This window comes from Leptonychotes weddellii, chromosome 10 (genome assembly GCF_054177405.1).
Source record: "Leptonychotes weddellii isolate Sample4059 chromosome 10, ASM5417740v2, whole genome shotgun sequence".
Lineage (NCBI taxonomy): Eukaryota > Metazoa > Chordata > Mammalia > Carnivora > Phocidae > Leptonychotes > Leptonychotes weddellii.
Window position 1 is genome coordinate 22,089,423 of NC_138378.1, and position 6,000 is coordinate 22,095,422.

The window sequence follows — 6,000 nt, forward strand, 5'->3', positions numbered from 1 at the left end:
GGGTTAAATGCAACCCCTCACCTACAGGATGGGAATAACAATAGTATGTACTTTTCGGGGTGGTTATAGGAAAAAATTAACACATGTTAAATGCTTAGAGTAGCACCTGATATAGGAAATGGCCAAAAGTCTCAACTATCACCACCACCATCAATAGACTTGCTATTCCTTCTGCCTAGTCTTATCTTTGTCTCAACTCTCCAAATCTCTTCTTTTCCTCCTGCCTTATGTCTCTGTTTTTCTTGAGATCTGGGCTTAGCCAACTTCTCTGAAGAAACCTCCAAGGCTTGGTTAGTTATCATTCCTCTATGCTGTAATATTGTTTATCCCTATTCACAACACTTCTCACATTGCCTGTTTACTTGCCTGCCTTCCCCACGAGGCTGTACAGACTCAAATCCCCAAGCTTAGGACTGCGCATGGCAGATGCTTAATAATTTCTCTGTAAACGGAAAACTTTCTAATAATTAAGTGTCCAATGAAACCGAATCTCAGCAAGTAGCCAATTCAAACGTTGGCCAGATGGCTGGCTGGTCGACAGGACTTTAAAAGCCCTTCAACTACAAGATTCTATCCAATAAACAATTCAACACATTCAAACCTCACTTTGCACTCAGGGGTTTGGACTTAATACCTAGGCAATGTTAGGCCATCAGATCTTTAAGGAAGGTGCAACATGTTCAGATCTGTTTGCTGCCCCATTATCCATCTCTGGAACACCTCCCACCCCCACCCCCTGTTGGTATCAGGACAAAATTCCAACTACCCTTCAAAAACACCATATTCCACCACCTTCCAAACATACAGAAACAGAAGCAGTCAAACCTAAAGGAGTTTTGAAAGGCTAAATGCATTTAACTCCATCTTAACCACCTGCAAGCAATGAGTATTCATAAACACCCTCTAGGAACCCAAAACTAATCCTACTTGTGTGACTTTATGGAAAGAGGAGGGCAGAGAGAATGCATTTCATAAAGGTAATCCATTTAATCATCCTCTGAGTAGTTTTGATCCGAGCTGCTGTCATAGCACTGCTATTCTTGATCACTGCAGCCCGATATTCCCAAACCCCGGATAGTCGGAAAAGCAAGTGCAAAGAAGCAAGGGTGGAGAGTCCTCTGGGTTCTATTTCAAGGGTAGGAGGTCCCTTTCGAAGACACAAAAGGGGCCAGCACAGATCTCCAGAAAAGGCTTCGGTGATAAGGAACTTCAATCCACAGAGCAGAGGAAAAGGGGGGGAAAGAGCTTAGCCAGAGGTACAACCAGGCCTCTGTTCCTGCTGTGGGGCTGCATGCCACACCCTACTGCAGAGGACTAACCATTTTGCACTTACAAAGCACCTTGAGTTCAAGGGAGGCACTAGAAGTGCCAGCTTTGGCAGTCCCTAAAGGACAAAAGAATGTAGGATTCCACTTATATGAGGTACCTAAAGTAGTCAAATTCAGAGACAGAAAATAAAATGGTGGTCGTCAGGGGCTGAGGGGAGAGGGGAATAGGGAGTTAGTGTTTAAGGGCAACAGAGTTTCAGTTGCGGAAAATGAAAAAGTTCTTGACAACAATGGTTAGTGGTGATGGTTGGACAATAGTGTGAATGTATTTAATGCCAGAAAACTGTCCGTTTAAAAGTGGTTAAAATGGCAAATTTTGGGGCGCCTGGGTGGCTCAGTTGGTTAAGCGGCTGCCTTCAGCTCAGGTCATGATCCCAGGGTCCTGGGATCGAGCCCCGCGTTGGGCTCCCCGCTCAGCGGGGAGCCTGCTTCTCCCTCTCCCTGCCTCTCTGCCTACTTGTACTCTCTCTCTGTCAAATAAATAAATAAAAATCTTTAAAAAATAATAAAAATAAATAAATTAAATAAATAAAAAATAAAATGGCAAATTTTACCTCATGTATATTTTTACCAAAAAACAAAAAACAAACCCACACCGGCTGTAAAGTTATACTGTCTGCAGTTATCAATTACATGATCCTGAGCAAGTCATATAACCTCTCTAAGCCTGTTTCTTTCTTCCTCTGTAAAACAGGGATAATAACTAATTCATACATTCGGCTCTGAGGAATAAATGAGACACCCCACAGAAAGTCCTTAGTCCAAGAACTGGTACCTGGTAAGTACTTAATAAATGTTAGTTATTATTTCTACTACTACAATAGACTTTCACAGCCATTTTTCACAGTCCCCACACAAACAGGTTCACAGAGCCACAATGAGTGGCTCAGTTAATGATGCTACATCAAATCCTCTGCCCAGGAAAGGTGTTCTGTCCCCACCACTTGTTAATTTGGTGACCTAAGTAAGGCAAGTGCCCTAACCTTGCTGTGTCTCAATTCTCAATTACACCTGTAAAAAGGAGATGTAAAGCAAACTCTAAGAACTCCCCCACAGAACTGGGTTAGAAATCAGATGATTCCAGAAGAGTACTATAAACCATAAAGTACCATACGATAAAAGTAATGACTAATGAGAACTGGGTACACCTGTGCACAAAATCTGACCTTTTAATGCTAAACCTAAGGCATGGAGAGTGGCTGGAACTAAACAACTTTCTCAAGATTTCAATTTACTCAGGATTCCTGTTCTGTTAAGGCCTGAATAAGTAATTTAGTGCCCCTTCAAGAGGTGGCAAGGGATGGCAGAAATAAAACTATTACTGGACTGCCAAGCAGAAGACTGGGAGTTCTAATTCTGTCACTAAGGCAGTCTGTGAATTTAGACAACGTACTTGCCCTTTCCAGTGTTAACAGGATAGGGGGAACAAGGCAGAAAAAAAAGCTAGACCAGATGGTAAGACCCCTTCCAGGTCCTACCTATCGCAACTCCTAAATCCAGAATTTTGGAAAGAGAGCACAACAGACCTCCAGACTCCAAAGAACTAATGCAAACATTAGGAGACTCCTTCAAGATGTGGCCTAGGAACTCTATCTGATTTTTAGACACTCCCCACAATAGGGATCAAACACACTGGAAAACTAGAAACTTGCCAAAGTTAATTTTAGTTCACTTTTACCCCTCTTGATCTTATCTGAAATGGGAAAAATAAAACCCTATTTGAAGGCAGGGAGTTGAAGCAGTTGACTTGAGCCACTCCTGCTTCTCCTCCCCCAAGTAGGAGCTATAAATCTAAACACTATAGAGAACATGCAAAGTTGGGGGGGGGGCGGGGAAAGAATATGCCGTAAATAAAACAGAGATCTCACTGTTACAATGACTTAAGCCTTCCAAGAGCCAAAACCCCAGAGAACTTCAATTGTGCTTGAGATCTGGAGTCCGCCACATTCATCAAATTCTAACGGGCAATACTAACAAGAAATTCATAGTAATTTCCTTCCCCTCGGACCTCCCCTATCCACAGAATGGGATTTCATCCATAGTATAGTGGACACTAGCCTAGGAGTCAGGGAAAACGGAGTGACCCAAGGATAAGTCAAAATCCTCTCTGCACTAAGAGATTACACAAGCTGACACTAAGAAATAAATAACAAGTACTAGTACCACAGCTTTACACTCTGTGGCTACTGTGATTTGAAGCAAATTATTTTAACTCTCTGCGCCTTGACTTCTGCTTCTGTAAAGGGGGATAATCCCCAGAAGGCCGTCCTGAGAATTAAATGAAATAAAGCTTACGAAGTTCCTAGTCAAGTCCATTAAATGTTACCTGTTGGTATTAAACACTTCTCTCACATACTAGTTCCCTAAATCCACAAACATCCTGCGAAGCGACTTTCTTTCCCCCATCTTACAGAGGGGCAAACTGAAGCTCCGCCGCACAGGGGGATGCGTGAAGTGCGGAACACCGCCCCAGCTCTAGGGCGCGTTGTTGCTCCTCTCCGAGCCCCAAGGAGTGCAACGAGCCCAGCAACGGCAGCGGTGGGGGCCGAGGCGGCGCTCAAGCCCGCGGGGAGCGAGGCAGGGCCAGTTCTGTGCGCCTCGGGGAGCCGGCAGACCCAGCCCGGGAGGGAGAGCCGGAAGAAGCCCGGGCCGGGGCTAGAGCCCGGGACGGGCCCGCCCAGGCCTTCCCGGCGCGGCCTCCACTCCCCTCCCTCCTCCCCTCGCGGGGCGGGGCGGGGCGCGAGCACAAAGACTCTAACTTCCGAGCGGACGCCGGCCCACCCCGCCAACTCCTGGCCCAGGCCCGGCCCGCGAAGAGGAAGCGGCCAGGGAACGCCAGACGGCCGGGGGCAGGCGCGGATGGGCTGGGCCAGCGACACGGGGTTTGGAGGGGGGGGTGCGGGGTGAGGGGGCCGGGAGTTAGTCCCGTTCCCGGGACGCCCAGAATGGCCGAAAAAAGAGTTTCTAAAAATAGGCAGCAACCCGTGCGAAGAGGTGGGCGGCCGAAAAGGAACAAGGAACACTCCCCCGCACCCCCAAGGAGACGCCCGTGGCCCCCACTCACCCGCGCCGAGAGGTCTGGAGGAAGCCGCGCGGCGCAGAAGGAGGCGGTGCCGCCGCACTCGGGGGCGGAAGGGAGGGAGAGAAGGAGGAAGAAGGCGGCCCCGGCCGCGGCGTGAGGAGCTGAACACACGCGCGGGAGTCGCCCCCGCCGCCGCCCCCTCAGCTTCTCTCGGCTGTGCCCGCCCTGAGCCCGCGCCGCTCGCGCGCCCCGCCGCACTGACAGCGGCGCGAGCCCCGCAGCCGCCGAGTCCTTCCCTCGGCCGGCACCACTGAAGCGCGCGGGGGTGGGGGCGCCCTGAACGGCTTTCCTCAGCTTGGCCCCGCCCGCCGCTCCGGGCCCGGGCCCTCCCTCCACACCCCCGACTCTGCCTCCAGAGAAGGACACAGTGACACAAGCGCTAGGAGTCCTCAGCCCCACCCTGACACAGTCCGACTTCCCGAGCGCGTGGGTTCTCCCCACCCCCTCAGCCTCGCTTTGGAAAGGTCCAGAGCTTCGGCGGGGAGGAAGAGGAAGGCGGGGCCAGGGCGGGGCCTGACAGGGAGGAGGGACTGAGGAGGTAGCCTGGGGAGGCGGGGCTGAGGTCGGGAAAAAGAGAGAGAGAGGGACTCCCCTACACCAATAAGCGAGCCGAAGGCGGGGCAGGGCTGACAGGGTGGTGATGCCAGAGACGAGAGAAGCGCAAGGCAGGTATGGAAGACCGTGGAGGCCGCGCGGAGCCAGGAGCCAGGGCTGCGCTTGAAAGGAGGGGCTGTGGGTGGGGCTAAACGGAGGCCGTGCCCGTAGGAGGAGTTAAGGGTAGAGGGAGACAGAGGCGAAACTGGGAGAAGCGAAGCCCTTAGAGGAGGGGGCGGGAGATGGGGCCGAAGAGAGATCCAGAAGGGAGGAAAAATTGAAGCGGGACAGAAGGCGGCGGGCCCGGAAGCAGAACAGGGAGGAGCGGGCGCAAAGGTGGCCACTCTGGGGATGAGCCGGAAGGAGGCGTGACCCAAAGGTGGGTCGCGCGGTTGGTGCTGGAGGTGGGCGGGGCCTGGAGATGGGACCCAAACACGTTGGCGGGGGGCGGTGCCCGAGGAGTGCGTGAGGGACGCAGTAGGAAGGAGCTGCAGGTCTTTTCACTTTCAGGGAACCAGGTGCGTGGATTGGGCGAGGATAGCTCCTCGCAGGCTAGGCTAGGACTGGGCGGAGAGGCCGCGGTTGGGTTGGGTTTGCGGAGGACGTGGCACTCCCACCTACAAAGAAGGTTAAATTCAAGTACCTTTACCTTTCTATGGTGCGGGAAATGTTTTATAACCCGATCTAGGTGGTGGTCCTCTCTACTGAATATTTCTCTTGTCGGAAACTCACCCAAATCAGTGTTCCAGGCTCCACGAACAGCCGGAGGGGTCTTCCAAGAGTACTCAAAGACCGTTGCCCTTCAGTCCTCAGCTATAGACTTCCTTGAGGGCTGGGAACTGTCCAAATTCTCCATGCAGCCGACCTGTGATTTCATGATTGTATTTTTCACATTGCTACCTCCAGAACCTGCCTAAGAGACGCGAGTCCTAAAAACCGCAGAGTCTGAATGGAATCCTGGCCTTGCCAGACCAACAGTTACAACTCTGCTTGTGT

General features: G+C 51.3%; 1 protein-coding gene across 11 annotated transcripts in view; it reads right to left on the minus strand.

Annotated features, from left to right (window-relative positions):
* Nucleotides 1-4,778, minus strand: part of RALY (RALY heterogeneous nuclear ribonucleoprotein) — an 80,038-nt gene extending 75,260 nt beyond the window's left edge. For 2 of the 11 annotated variants that reach the window (XM_081832960.1, XM_081832967.1), the window contains exon 1: nt 4,393-4,778. The gene's annotated coding sequence lies outside the window, so the exon portion shown is untranslated. Of the gene's footprint in view, nt 1-3,654; nt 3,965-4,392 lie in introns of those variants that run through there. The other 9 variants (XM_081832962.1, XM_081832961.1, XM_081832963.1 and 6 more) reach the window with 9 other exon arrangements.
* Between the last annotated feature and the right edge of the window lie 1,222 nt (nt 4,779-6,000).